At 38.8% G+C, this 16,038-nt stretch overlaps 1 protein-coding gene across 2 annotated transcripts in view; it reads left to right on the top strand.

Moving 5' to 3' along the window:
- Positions 1-16,038, top strand: part of LOC119660811 — a 169,909-nt gene that overhangs the window by 23,478 nt on the left and 130,393 nt on the right. The window contains exon 3 of one of the 2 annotated variants that reach the window (XM_038069675.1): positions 5,434-5,590. The exons of the other annotated variant lie outside the window; for it this stretch is intronic. The gene's annotated coding sequence lies outside the window, so the exon portion shown is untranslated. Of the gene's footprint in view, positions 1-5,433; positions 5,591-16,038 lie in introns of those variants that run through there. 2 annotated transcript variants of the gene reach the window in all.

Raw genomic sequence — 16,038 nt, 5'->3', positions numbered from 1 at the left:
CCCCTCCGTCTCAGCAAAGAGCTCCCCAGTACAGCCATCTATTCGACAAATGCAAATTGACAAATGGCTGCCAAAGACAATTCACGCGTTTACCGTACATTGCCTTCGACTTCCATTCATCGATCCGCTCTTGGTCGGACTTCACCCCACTCAAAGGATTGAAAGATTGATCTTTCAAGTTAAGTGAAGTCAGTCTACCGTCTGCCTTACAGATAGCCGCATGCAAAGGGCTCGCCTGCTCTTTGCTGTAAAAATAAGCGCCCAGCGAGTCCACTTGGCGATGATATTGTGCCGCCATTTTTAAAGTTTTTGTGTAAACACAAAACCTTATTAAAATCGGTTTACTGTCTATCTGTCTGTCCGTCACACGCATTTTTCTCGGAGACGGTTATAGCGATTGACACCAAATTTACAAAGGTACACCAAATATAGTCAAGTGGGGTATCAAATTAAAGGTACCGGTTAGTACTTTTCAAAGCCGGTCTTAGTTTTGACGTTTAGTGGTAAGGTGGGGAGTGCTGGGGGTTGAAAGTGATCATTTCTTTAAAGGGACCATTCTCAGAAACTACCCAACCAAAAAATCTGAAAAAAATGAGGAGGCTGCCACTATATGGTGCCTGGGCTCCGAAATACCTTACATGCCGATATCTGTTCAAATAAAATTAATAATAGTATATTACTATAATCTGTTGTAAATGGCTCGAAACCCCCATTAAGTTCATTCTAACATCACAAAATTTTGCAGTGATGTAGGCTATAATGTAGAGCATAATCTTGCCAAGTTTGGTGGAAATCGCACTATTACTAACAAAATTATAATGCGTCTAAGTTGTTGCTTCTTTGAAAATTGATACTCTCACATAATATACGTGCTATGTACTAAGAAATACACAAAACCTTTCGTACCTGAAGCGTCTAGCTTTCGGTTTCCCGACTTGTTTGCTTTTGACTTCGTGAAGCAGATTCTACTTCCCCATTAGAACCTCTCAGTCTTTTACGCGGCTCCGGAGTTTCTTTTCTGCCTGATGCAATTGGCATTACTGCATCTACAAGAAAGCTGGAGCTTCTGCTAGATAGTAGTGCTCTTGACGTTAATTGCACCACTTTTCGTCCTTCTTTAAATATCTTCTGCCTGTTTGTCCGTATGTCCCTCTGCCTGTCTATCACACCTTATAACTCAGAAATGGTTACTCTTATTGATATGAAATTTGGGAGAAAGGTGGGGCTTGTGAATCTCACTGCATGAAGTGAGTAACACAGTTACACATTGAGTTTAAGGGGAGGGGAGGGGGGGAGGTCACCATACATGCAAAGAGAGGTGTCAATTTTTTCTCACCGAGTGTAGTCATGTGGGGTATCGATAGCGATCCGAAACCGATATTAGTTTTGTCATTGCAAACAAAACCTTAAAAATCACAACATGGCGGACTTGTGCAAAAAAGATTTTTAAAATCTAATTTTTTTGTTGATAAATGTTATACAACTAGTCGGAATACCGGAAGCTGGCGCTTCGGATATAAAGTTTTTGAGTTCATCTTATGTGAGGAATTTTCTACGCACATTTTTCTATTCGTATATGGCTAAAAACCCAGAATATTCCTTCATATTTTCGTTTTAGGAATGATGGGGTCCTAAGTCCGCATCAACTTAATGCTGGACCGGACCAAATGGGAAGCAACTTACTCCCTCTTTTCTGGTCCACGGACCCCTCGCTTAGGGCTTGCACCCAAACTTCTCAAAAAAGTGAAGCGATGGCGGCTTTACGGTTTCTTACCAGGGCAGAGGTGAGGCAGCGTCTGACGATTTGCCTCTGCCCTGGTAAGAAACCGTAAAGCCGCCATCGCTTCACTTTTTTTTATTCCTTCATATTTTTTTCAAATTGCAAGATATAAGTGCTTATTACAGATGGAGACGTTATATATACACAGTTATAGATGTTATATATACATATACATACATGCACCTCACCTCACTTTACTGTGATATTAAGGAATTGATATGGATGATGACGTCATCCACATTTTAGAATGCACAAAATTCACATAAAAAGTAAAGGTTTCACCTTCAATAGTTGGATTTCCTTCAAACTTCCCAAAGTTATGCCTTAAGCTATTCTTTATACCACTGCCATTTTGTACTTTTAGCAAGAACTTAAGGGCAGTTTCCAGTTAAATTTCCAAAATGTGCTAATGTACTTAACTTAATAATTAACTTTATTTGTACAGATGTCGGAACGGAATGTATTTTGAGGCCTAGATTTCATTTAGGTACACCACTGTGATTTGTTCAGATTTTTCGGTTGGATAGGTCCTGCGAACGAGACCTGTTATGCTTTTTGAGTGTCAAATTTTGAACACTTACTCCCCTACGATTCAAACAAGATCAAATATGGGACTAGTTTCAAAAAGTACTAATTAAACCCTTTGGTTTGACGTGATACACATGGCCACATTCTGTGAAAAAAAAATTGCCATCTCCTTTTGCATGGGGAGACCCTTCTCACGCTCACGCTCTAATCAACTTTCGTGACAATCTGTCTAGCTGTTTCCGAACGAATCGGGTGTGGCAGATAGACGGACAGACAGACATCGACTTAAAGATGCCGGTAGTCATAGAGATAGCTATTTCCAAAACATTCCCAGTATAATTATGCTCGGGAGCGGAATTCCAAACACAGTGATTGAAACTTTCGTTATTATTATTATTTTGATTGTTTTCCACAAATCGTCAAATGCTAAAGTTAAGTACACAGGTTTTATAAAGTTTATAACTTGTTGATATTCCGCTTTCAGTTGTTGATATCTGCACCAAGAATCTGAGCAGTAAAAGCGGTGAGGATTTTTATCTGCCGACGTCATATGGTAGAACGTAGCCCCCCCAGCTTCTCGTGATTGCCAAACCGTCGCAATTACTCATTTTCAACATAAGCTTATTAGTTAATTGCAGCCGTTTAGGTTCCGGTGGCTGAGCGTTGGCCGACCAGACTCTTTTCGTTATGTTACGCTTTTTTGGAACATTTTTCGCGGTACCCATCTCTTTTGTGTGTTCTCTGTTTTTCAGCTTTTGTGTGCTCGTTAAGAGCTTTTGCACGGTACATTTATTTCTTCACGTGCAATACGCGTTCTTGCTTTTCTACTTCTGGGTCGCCACCGTAAGATTTATCATAATCAAGTTTTTGTGAGTTTTATTTTCCCCATCTCCGATGGACCTCACAAATTTCATATCATAACGTTGCACAGAACGCGTGACCATTTCTGAAATTCCGTTGACCTTCATTTTACCACTAACTGTCCTCGTGGTTTGCTCTGCATTCAGTCTTGTAATCGTCATATAAACTCTCGGCTTCGATAGGGTCTTTTGTTGCTAAATACTGGCATCCTTTGCATAAGTTTGACTTAACTATTATATCAATAATATTATTGGGAAATTTTTCTATGCTTGACATAATTCCCAAGAGAGGGGAAACCTCTCTTAGCCCACGAACCAACTCCTGAGACCGTTAAGTAGTTTTCTGGGTTACATCCTCTCACATTTTTTTCGTTTTCTTCCTTTATTGCTTTTTGAAACACATCAATAACAAATTCGACGGTGACGCTATTCTACTGCTTGGTAATAGACTTATGAAAAATAGTTGAATCCATCAACGAGCAAAAAAGATTAATTTCAGCTTGACCAACACCAAGCAATCTCATTGCATAAGTAAGTCGCCGGTTCATTTCGAACGCATTCCTTACCATTGGACAAGATCTAATCAGATATTCTCAGTACGGACATTTCACAAACAATTTAAATCCTAAGCATCTTATCTGATGCCAAAGGTATTTGAAACCACAAACCATATTTGTGTTCGTAAATACGAACACGAATAATTTCGTACGATGATTTTCTATACGAATATATTCGTATTCGAAAAGGTGAACATTTGGTATTTCTACAAGTGAATATGAATACGGCTGTATTCTCACGTCCGAAAGTGAATACAAACGTATTCGTATTTACGAATACGAATTCTGCTGGGTGAATGTTTGTATTTCCAAGTGCGAATACGATTTTTTTGTATCGAAATAGTATTCGCCTAGATAGCGAATACTAGCGCCTTAATGATCTGATCATGTTGTATGTATTTATGGTGGAGTGGGACTTATCCAATAAGAAAATTTAAAGACGTGACAGGTGTAGACGAAAAAGTATTTTCATTTACATATATACTTATGTATTTTCAAGCCTGAATAATTGCTTTCTCTTCTGTGCTTGTGTCAGGTAACTGTTCGTGCCTGTATCAGATATCAGACAGACAAATATCTGTGTCAGACAAATGTCTGTTCAGATAAACGCCTGTCTCAGACAAAGTCTGCTCCCGTATCAAGTAAATGTCTGAGTCTGTCCTAGACATCAGACAACTGGCAGGCAGATGTCTGTGCCTGAAGCAGACAGGAGGTTAGGTAATTGACTCACACAGTACGTGGATATAAATAATTGCCGCTTACGAAATACGCATATATACATAAATGTTCAAGTTTCTAAATGGAGAATAGTCCAGCTCACAGTGGATATGTACATATACATATTTGTGCGCATCTCAATTCGCAATTTCGGTTTGCAAGCTGTACGTGTGCTTGACCAGTAACGGTTAATTATCTTGATTGCTTGGGAATTTAGAGGATAATCATTAAACTAGGGTTTGTCTGGTGAATGCGGGAAAATCTGAAAGAAAGATTTACCTTTTTCCAAGGAGTCAGTTTGATATTTTGCATGCCATATTCTTTTGACGCGATTAGGCAGCTTCCTGCGTTGAAAGTGTTTTTTGCTGCATTGTCGGCTATTTCCCTGTAGAATATTCCCCTTTGCAGGACACCAGATTATCTTTACTTCCGCTAATTGAGAGCTTTCAGTAAGTGTCGCTATTTTAGCTATCAAATAATTATCACCACTACAATTGCTGCTGACAGAAGTATCCGTGGCATAGATTCTGTATCCCCGTGAATTGTAGCTGTTATACTATTCTTATAGTCCAATGCAATGGCATTATTTGAGGGGTTGCTAGTTTCATGGTCAAAGGGTTTTGGCACTGCGTTGATTTTTCCAGACTGGAGAAGTTTTACTGGGAGCGCCATTTTGTCAAAAATGTCCCTAAACCGTGTGTCAATACCTGCGAAGTTGTTGTTGCTTGGGGAAGCCTGGACATATCGGCATTAATATTCATGGTGGTGAATTTTAATTTTGAGTAGCTTTTTCACTGCTAGGAAGACTCTACGCGTGTCAGGGGTAGCTCCCCTGAGAGTGCATAAAAGGTGTGCGTGACAAATGTAGGTTCACACTACTAATGAAAAAAAATAAAAACTCGTCGATTGTTTCTTACTAATCCGACTTTATTTTCGAGTAGTCTTAATGATACTAACTTAACTAATTCTATGTTTCCAACTTTACACCTAGGTTGACATCAATCGGCATTACATCACAATGCGATTGATCAGCCCTTATATCCAATAATACAATTAATCAGCATTTACATTAATTGTGTCAACATATGAACCAAATTAAACGTGCCAACGTTCTTTGAATTTACAATATTACAATTGGCAATATTAATACAATTATGAAATACCATCAATAACCTTTCATTAAAGTAAGTGTACCAATGTACCTATGAACTTATACTTACATTTGCACAATTGGAATATTTTGATAAGAACTGGAAGTCTTTGAACTTACAATTATGTTGACCAATCTATATGTGGGGGCATGGTAGTTTCTGGTACATGTTGTGGAGGAGGCGGCAAAGATGCCGTTGACGTAACCCGTCTGGTCGATCGTGGGACACCTAGCCATCTGCGAAGCAAGGCGTTTTGAAAACTGCATATCTTTTTAAGGTTTTGTGTGAAACAAAATCTTATTAGAATCAAGACGGTGTCTGTCTGTCCGTCTGTCTGTCACACCTGATTTATTCGGAAACGGCTGGACCGATTGTCGCGAAAATTGGTGAAAGTATGTAATCTGGTGTTCCCTTTACATGCAGTAAGTGGTGCCATTTTGTGTTAAGTTTAAGGGGGACTCCACATACATGTAAATGATCAAATGAAAGGTCTCAATTAGTACTTTTCGAAACTGGTTCAATATCTGATTTCGGGTGAAAATTGGGGAGTGAGGGCTCAAAATATAACCCCCAAAAAGTGTAACAGGTGTCGTTCTCAGAACCTATCCAACCGAAAAATCTGAAAAAAAACGCAGTGAAGAATCTCTACGAAATCTAGGCTTCGAAATATATCCGGTTTCGATATCTGCACAAATAAAGTTAATAATAGTATATTTCCACATTTTAGAAATTTACCCGGCACCCCCCTTATGTTCATCCCAGAAGTACAAAATTTGGCATGCGTGTAATAGAACATAATGCACAATTTGGTCAAGTTTGAAAAAAATCCAACTATTATTAACAAAGTTATGGAGGATAAAACTTTACCATTTTTTTGTGAATTTTGTGCACTCTACAACCTGCATAACGTCATCATCATATGTCAATTCGTCAATACTACAACGAAATGAGTTCTTATGAATGGGGTCGGAAAGAATTATTTTGTTTCAGTTTTTTAGTCATTTGTATATGAATAAATATATAGTATATGCGTGCTAATGAACTTTGCGGATAGTGCCTAATTCAGATAGATATAAGAAATCGGAAATATGGGTACGATCAATTTATATACGTGAATATATGTGTATAGTATTCGGAAATAGGCTGTTTGTTTAGGGTGAGCGTAATATCTATGGCTGTAATATGTACGTATGTCTCGTGGTTTGGAAAAATATGAAGGATTATGTTGGATTTGTAGCTATATACAGACAGAAAAATGTGCGTTGAAGTTTCTCACATAAGATGAACACAAAACCTTTATACCCGAAGCGCGAGCTCCCGGTATTCCGACTTGTTATTAATATACTTCGGTGAATATGTCATTGTCGTTGCAACATATTCGATTTTTGAGCGACATAGACTCATGTAAATGTTGAGAGCTATCCGACGGTGCACATTGTTTTTTAGCGAAGCTACTAATTTTAAGGCATTCACAGCAGAGAATGCTTCACTAGTGATTCAGTCATAGTGAATTCTCATGAATCCGATTCTAGTGATGTTTTAGTCTTGATATGACAATTACTAGCACTAACTTTCGATTTGAAGCATAACCTATGTTTTGGTATTAGAATTTGCTTGCGTTTAAACTGTAGTCTTTTCACTATAAATGTATCTTAGGGAAATCAGGGGTAGATACTAAGGAAAAATAGCGAAGAGTTTTTTACATGTTTCTGTTCACTTATAATAATATTTTTACGATGGATGCGATTGAAGATTAAAATCTTCTCTCGATGTAAATTCTCACTCAAGCACTCTCTCTCGAATTTCATTTAAGTTGTATGTCTCCTGTTCACTCCTTCGAGGAAGAAAGTTGCTCCGAATCAAATACAATGTTGTAATCAATTTCCAACTTATTATCTAAAACGGAACGCAATAAACTATTCAAAAATGAAATTGAAAATATGAAACTGAAAAGTCCTTTATGGACTATATCCAAGTTCCCCTTCATTGAAAATCTAAAATTTCAAATCACTTTTTACTTTCCATTATTTTTTTCGACCCATCAAGGCCTACTCCGCCACGGAGAACACCGGTGGGGGCAACTGTCAATCGAATTAACAACATTCGAAATAAATAACCCTGCTGCGCCACAATGCCACATGCAAGGAATTTTATATTTTTGACTTGTTTGATTAGACTCCCCCCAACTGTAACAACCGTGCGTGCATTTCCTCATCGTAGCTGTTATCGGTTGTGATTTTTGACCCTAGATAGGAGAAGTTATCAACGGTCTCAAAGTTGTAGTCTCCTATCTTTAGAGTGATCCTGCTGCTTTTATCTGGCCTCACACATTGGTCAAGGTCGGCCTAGTCAGTCTTACCAATTTCGTGGAGATATCGAATGTTTATGGCTGTATTTATGATAACGTTCTTCAGGTGATTGTGAAGATAATTTTTTTATGCTCGATCTCCAGGATCTCTGTTGACTGCAGTTATTGCGGCATCCATTTCCATCTTAGAGGTGTTGCGGAGGTCTGTGTTGTGGATGGCTTCAGTGTTAAGTCTAACCTGGTTGTCAGAGGGGATTCTTGGGTGGTGTTGTTATTGGAGCTCGGAGCACCATGCTAACGAGATAGTGATCCGAGTCAATATTAGCCTCCCTATATGTTATGACATTCATCAAGGCTGAGAGGTGACGGCGTTCGGTCAACACGTGGTGAATTTGGTTGAAAGTGGTCCCATCTGGAGAGGCCCACGTATGTCTCTGAACCGCTTTCCGCACAAACCAGGTACTTCCAACAACCATTTCGTGTGACGCTGCTAATTGAATGATACGCAGTCCATGATCATTTGTATTTTATTGTAAGCTCTGGGAGCCAACGTATCGCCTGAATAGGGGCTCCGTCCCTACTTGACTGTTAAAATCCCCAAGTATGATTTTGATATCATATCCGGGGCAGTTATCGAGGGTTCGTTCTACTGCGTCGTAGAAAGTATCCTTCTCCGACTCTGCAGTCTCCTCTGTAGGGGCGTGAACGTTAATGAGGCTTATATTTCTAAATTTGCCTCGCAAGTGCAGAGTGCATACCCGTTCGTTTATGTTTTCAAAGCCGATGACAGCAGGTTTCATTGTTTGCCTGACTAAGAGACCTACTCCGAGCACCCGGTCCCTGTCCAACGCATCTCCTGTAATGCTGTTACATCAGCCCTATATTGGGACAGGGTATCGGCTAGCTGCTTGGCAGCTTCATCTCTCTACAGGCAGCGCACGTTCCATGAGGAAATGCGTAAATCGTTATTCCTTTGTCGTTGCCGGGTTCGTCGTTGTGTTATCCGTCCAGTCCGAGGCTCTTGTTGTGGTTTCGTAACTTCGGTTTTCCGTATAGGGTTGCTGCTCTTATTCAAATTAATTAGGAGTTTAAAGTTGGCAATCTCCCTCCAGAACAGGTGAAATTTTATCTGGGCTATGAAGGTTGCTGAATCTGGATTAGTGTCACTTGAGGTGGTAATGAAATCATCAGCAAATTGGAAAACCGCTATCTGGTTATCTACAATTTTGCTGTGTATAGATTGAAAAGAATCGGACTTGGGCAACTGCCTTGCGGAAGACGGTTACCAATATTAATTTGGTCCCTGTCAATAATGAGTGTTCTCACCGCCCGAAAATTGATTATCCATGCTCCTAATTCTGCAGAAATCTTTTTCTCTGTCGTGATGTACTTAAGGACACCGATGCCAACATTCTAATAAGTCGATTTAATGTCTACCATGGAGGTCACAACATGATGTCGTCACATTTTCAGCAGTTAATGGCTTCAAAAGTTGGTAATTAGCTGGACTGCTTTTGGCCCTGGAGTTTCCATAAGCTACCTTATTTTTATCAAAGAGTTCCTTCAGCTTTTGGGTGGTGTTTGGAGTTGTTTACTCTGATTGTGGCTTCAGAAATTTCTTCCTCTAAACTCGATTGTATTGTGCAGATTTAAGGAGTTAGAACCATTCTGCCCATAATGGAGAGTGCAAAGGATTTCGTAAAAAGAATTCTTTTTTTCGCTAGGTTTTATCGATGGAGAGAACAATAGGATGGTGATGATTTTTGCCGCTCGTCGTTGCACAGTCGCACTTAATTGAAATCTTGAGTGAAATCGGGAACGGAAAAGCTTGTATTTAGATTTTGTGAGAACTGAAAAAAGGTAGAGGAAGCCCAGTGCCCATAAATATCTATTAGGTATTTTAATTTCTTTCGTTTTAAGGAGCCTGTTGAGTCACTCCATGCCTTGCACCTAGCATTGAAGTAAAACATTCGGATGCTCTTCGAGTTTGAAGATTAGTCGTTTGACTTCCGCTACAAGTTCGTCTGCAGTGGTATTTGGAGGTAAATAAACACCGACTATAACCAAATTTCTGGTAAAATAGTATTCGATATTGTTTCTATTCTTTGATAGGCTCTGACAGTTATATTGGAGGATTTTTATTGTTATTATCAAGTTGCGAAATGAAGGTAGTGTCGCTGTAAATATTTGGTTAGTTTAAAGTGGTTCTGAAATTTTTGACTTGCTCGGTTATTGCAGCATTTCGCTGGCTAATTTTTCGTACTCCGAAACGACCTTGCATAAAGAGCTGCCGAAACTTGGGTCTTTTGGACTTGCCTTCTACACTTCAACAATAGGGAAGAAGTTTTTAGCAATTGTGCTATAACGCACTTTGCTTGTGAGGGCAGTATTGATGTATTTTGTCGGTGATTTTGGTAGTCGTTGAGATTGTTTTAGAGTAGAAGAGTCGGGAAAGCTCAGATATGAAAGGTTTTGAGTGCAGAACTATCCCATTTATATGTAGCCCGTTATGTGTATGCATTTAGCATGTCAGACTACTCACTTTAGTATGATATTGATATTTAATTGTAGTAAATTTAAACGGTAAAGCAACTTTCAAGATATGGAGGCTCTCGTAGGAATCTAATCTCCTAACGTCGTTCACTCCTTCAAGATATTGGCGTTGCCCAACGACATATGGTGTCCCTGCTCTATTATATGTCTGGCAACCGCGGGCTTAATGTGTGGGTTATTCTTATTTTTAGCGGATTCGGCCTTCTTCGGAATCCACGTTTATGTAGCCGCCTTTTGATGTTCTGCCTCCGACCCGAGTAGGTTAGTGCTATCTATTGTCTGGTTTCTGTGTTCACCTCCCGGAAGAGTGTTGACAGTTGTTGTCTTGAGACCTGGTGTAGTTTCTTTTTAATCCGATTTTCGATGAGGTTCCTGTTGTATCCGTTTTTCTTGACTGTTTCCAGCATGAAATTTTTTCTTTATTTCTTCTCCCCTCTTTGAGTGGTGTTGTGACCAGCCTGTGAATCATAAAGCTGTATGCCGCCATGGAAATCGTGGTTTGAGGTGTATGTGATGGTTCGTTGTGTTTGGGTCGGTTTCCTGTAGATGTCGAATTAAAAATCCCCTCTTTCCCGGATTATTTTTAAGTCTAGAAACGGTATCTCCCCTTCCTTTCCGATCTCCATGGTGAAGCCGATTTTCCTGTCTGCCCGGTTGAGTTTCTCGAGGATTGTTCCTGCTTCTTCCTTTTTGCTAATACATCATCCACGTATCTGATCCAGAATCTCGGGAGTGCCCCAGCTTCCTCAAGTTCTTCCTCCAGGTTCTCCATAAATACCCTGCATAGCAGCGGTGAAAGGGATTACCCATTGCTGCCCCGGAGGTTGTTTTATAAAATTTATTCCTGAATGTGAAATAGGATTCACTCATGCACGTGAAGGCCAGTTTCTTATACAGTTTTAGAGGGGTTTTTACTCAATTTCCCCAAAATTATAGTAATATACTATTATTAACTTAATTTGAGCAGATATCGATATGGAAAGTATTTTCAGCCCTGGAAACCGTATAAAGACAGATTCATGATTTTTTTTTCAAATTTTCGTTTGGGTAGTTTCTGAGAATGGGTTCGTTAAAGAAATTATCACTTTTGACCCCTCCAACAAATCGCCGACACCATCTTAAACTAAGGAATGTGATTTTGTGTAGTTTTCAGGAGAACAAAAAAAATGAAGAATTTCAATTTTTTTATGAGAATGCAGGATATTTTTCTTAATTTACAAGTAATTGTACGCAACATGGGGTTCCAATCTAGTCCTGTGTTGTTTTAGTATTAATTATTTATTAACAATGACATTGTTTATGTTGTACATTGTAAAATCATACTATTTCACGTTCGTTAGTTTAACATGGTGTCGACGAAATGTCCAAACCAATACCTGCATCGAAAAGTACTAAGACCTTTCATTTGATACCCAACATGACTACATTCGGTGAAAAAAAATGTACACCGCCCTTTTGCATGTATTAATCTCAACATAGAAAGGTGTCACTCACTACATATCTGGGCGTTCACAGTTTCTACCTTCTCATCCAATTTCTTGCCAATCGGTATAGCTGTTTCTTAGAAAAGTTCGTGTGACAGACAGACAGATAGACATTGAATCGATTTTAATAAGGTTTTGTTTTGCAAGCAAAACCTTAAAAAATTGGTTTCTTTATCCAAGAAACTATAATAGTTAGTGGTGTATTTTTCCTCAACCTCTTTCAGAGTTAAGTTGGACATGGCCATGATACGATTTTCATCAACATATGCTTGCCATTTGGGACATCTTCGATCCACTGCAATATGGTCTTTTCCACTGCACAGGATGCACACCGAAGTGGTGCATTCAGCCCCACATCTAGGTGTTGCTCCATATATCATGCGTTCCGTTTGCTAACTTTTGCAAACATGACTCAAGTGCTTAAGCGCCCACAATTAGAGCACTGTTTTGGCCTTGGAATAAAATAGTCCACCGCTATTCTAATATAGCTGAAGATGATATATTGAAGTACATTTTCATCTTTGAACGCTACTTTAAGTCTTATCGTGGGTAAGAACTTATCTGGATTATCTGGATCGCAAAGTCGCTTTATTGCAGAGTCAATAGGTGCATCAGATTTTGCATCCCTAACCATTTCATCTTCGGTAAAAGAAATCGGGATGCTTTTAATTATCCCAATGCGATAGAGGAAAGTTTGAGGAATGAAGGCTTCGAATTTTTTGTTGTTATTTACAAGCGCATTCGCTGCTTTGGCACTTTGAATCGATTAAAACTGACACACTTTACTTTTTTAATCCGCTCAAGCTTCAGTTCCCTGGTTTTCTCTTTCTTCATTGTATTCAAAAATATAATCGACGAAGACTACAAAATTCTTCGTTAGATGTGTGTCCTCATATAATTTTTCTTTTTGTTCTTTATCAGCACTTAGATCAACCTTATAACTTTTCATCCGCGCAGAAGCCTCAAATCTTTGTACTTTCGCCTGCATGACTTTAATTAGAAATCTCGACCGATCCCTCGGCAGTCTCTCCTTCTTTGCACCAGCGTTAAAAAACCAGAAGCATTACTAGTATTTACAAAGTTCCCAAATTTTTCATGGGGTAGGCAATAGGGATTGGAGGTGCCCTCTAGCCATAATATGCACCGTTTTCGTAACAAAGCCTAACACTCTAAGATTTTCCTCAGGATATGACAAGAAAAGAAACAAGTTGCGGAACCGGAAACTGGATGCTTCAGATGTGGAAAGTTTTGTGTATTTATTTTATAAAGACATTTGAGTGTGCATTTGTCCCATTAGTACGTAGCACGTAATATATTCATATTTTATATGAAAATATCTACTTTCAAGTGATATTGACATTCAGTGAATGAATTTGTAAAGTAGCGACCATTTCGATCTATTATAACTTTGTTAGATCCTACCGATATCATGCTGTATATGTTGCAAAGTTTCATGATTCTAGCACGAATATAAGGGGGTTTTATAGCCAATAATCAAAAATTATAATATGCTATTGTTAGCAGATATCGGTATGTAAGGTATTTCGGAGCCTAGGCATCATACCTCGTGATTTTTTTTAAGATTTTATCGGTTGGGTAGTTTCTGAGAATGACTCCGTTAAAGAAATGATCAATTTCAACACCTCGCACTCCTCACCTTTCCAACAGGCGTCAAAACTAAGACCGCCTTCGGAAAGTACTAACTGAGACCTTTCATTTTATACCCCACATGACAGTATTTAGTGAAAAAAAAAATGCGCACCCCCCTTTTGCATGTATTGCATAAATATGCGTGAGCATTCACAGTTCCTACCTTTCAAATTTGGTGTCAGTTGCTAAAATCGTCTCCGAGAAAAATGCGTGTGGCAAACAGGCAGACGACAGTAAACCGATTTTAATAAGGTTTTGTTTTACCCAAAACCTTAAAAACGGCTTACGGAAATAGTAAAACCCTCTTTGCACAGGGTTTATATGAGAAAAAAATTGTAAAACACTTCACTAACCACTCGCTCACATCACGAGAGTTTTACTACAAGTCGGGAAACCGGAAGCTGGGCGCTTTAGGTCTGAAAGGTTTTGTTTGCTTCTTCTCTGAGTATATTTGAGTGTATAACTATCCCATTTGTAAGTAGCCCGTTATGTATGTGCATATGCATATGCCCCCCCCCCCCTAAATCTCAACGTAGAAAGATATCACTCACTGCATGTCTGGGCGTTCACAGTTCCCACCTTCTCACGAAATTTCGTGTCGATCGGTACAGCCGTTTCTGAGAAAAGTGTGTGTGACATTCACTTTGCAGCACTGTTTGCACTGTGACAGACATTCAACCGATTTTAATAAAGCAAAAACTGCTTTATTATATTTTTTTTTTAATTTATTCTTTCTCCTTTAAATGATTCACTATTCGAACACGAAAGATGAATACATTATATTAGGGAATGAATGTAATTTAAAGTCACTTATCTTCTAGCTTTTCTGCACTTGTACTCACAAAAGTCATATCAGCTTCTGCAGTATATTGGTTTCCTTTGAATGCTCTTTTCCTTAAACCTTTATTCTCGTGTCGACCTTTGTTAAATCGCTTCTTTCTCATTTCAAAGCAGTGAACACTCGTTGAGCGAAAACCGACTACTGTTGAGCTGCTCGAAAATCTGTTTTCTGTACAAAATTCTTACATTTCGTTTTCGACAATCGGAACAGTTTGCTATAATCCACATATCCACGTATTTTAGAATATTAAGGGGCGGAATAACAATAAAAGAGGGAACAGGCAGAGCAGTTGACAACTACGACGTGCTCTCTTGTTTGGCAGTAGTTTACAAAATATTACAAATTTCGGTCTGAATATTTTTTAACATGTTTTTCTCTCGAAAAATGCCAAAAAAGAAAAATCAATGTTTTGAACCTGTTACACCGGGCTACTATCTTGATGAAATGTCAAAAGGTTATCACCTAAGGTAGTATTTTTACAAGATGATCGAAAAATGTTGTTAGATTTATTTCTTAATTTTTCCCAGTTTCCTGTATAGATAGATGGTTTTTGAGAAGAAGTACTTAAAAAGTTTTCATTTACAATATGACCAACCTTGATATTATAATTTACGCAGGGAATTTTGCAGAAATTTGATGTGGAAATTTATATCTTTAATTTCTAAATTAAGTAATTTTTTGGCATTATGGAATTATTAGGTTGTTGCACATGAAATGGCTGATTTGGTACTAAAATTTGAAACGACTGTAAAGTTTACAAACATTTATTTAATTAAACAAAATAAGTGCCAGTCGATTCAAAACTTCTCCCAAGAGATTCAAGAGAATGTATGCCAGTTTCCTAGAAGTCTAATTTTCGGGTGTTGTAAACTCGTCGAAGGCAATTTTGATGGGCTCTTTATTCCTAAATTGTTTTTCTGCCAAAAAATGATCCGAATGCTTAAAAAAGTGGTAGCCGGTTGCCAATGGCGATGGATCAGGCAAAGTCTCATGCCGCAATTCGTTCAACTTTTGAACCGTTGTTCTGGATCCTCGAGGTCGTCCATTGTCGTGACGGAGTATCACACCATCTCTGTTGACTAATCTCGGCCTACTCAATTTTTGGTGCATTTCCTCGAATTGGGCACAGTAATTCTGTGCATTTATCGTTTCTCCAGGTGCCTAAAAAGAATAGTGGATAGCTCCGGCAACAGTCACCATTGCCTTTTTCGGATGGAGGCTCGGTTTCGGCATATGCTTCGATGGCTCATCAGCATCTAGCCATTGTACTGATCGGCGACGATTGTCGTATAATATCCACTTTTCATCACATTTCACTATTCTATGCAAAAAGAGATCGCTTCTGTTGCGGGAGAGTAAAGAACTGCAAATTTCCATTCGAAGCGCCATGTTTTGCTCCGTAAGGGCATGCGGAACCCATTTGTCGAGTTTTTTCACCTTTCCAAGTTGTTGCAAGTGTCGGGAGACTGCCGAATAGTGTACGCCCAGTTTCTATGCAATGTTTCTCACAGACTGATGTCCACGAGGCTCACTTTGAAGGTTTACGTCGCCTGTTTTGTGTAAAACAAAACCTTATTAAAATCGATTCAATGTCTGTCTATCTGCCACA

The sequence above is a fragment of the Hermetia illucens genome, chromosome 1 (genome assembly GCF_905115235.1).
Source record: "Hermetia illucens chromosome 1, iHerIll2.2.curated.20191125, whole genome shotgun sequence".
NCBI lineage: Eukaryota > Metazoa > Arthropoda > Insecta > Diptera > Stratiomyidae > Hermetia > Hermetia illucens.
The sequence above is the reverse complement of the archived record's forward strand: the minus strand, read 5'-3'. Positions and strand labels throughout refer to the sequence as shown.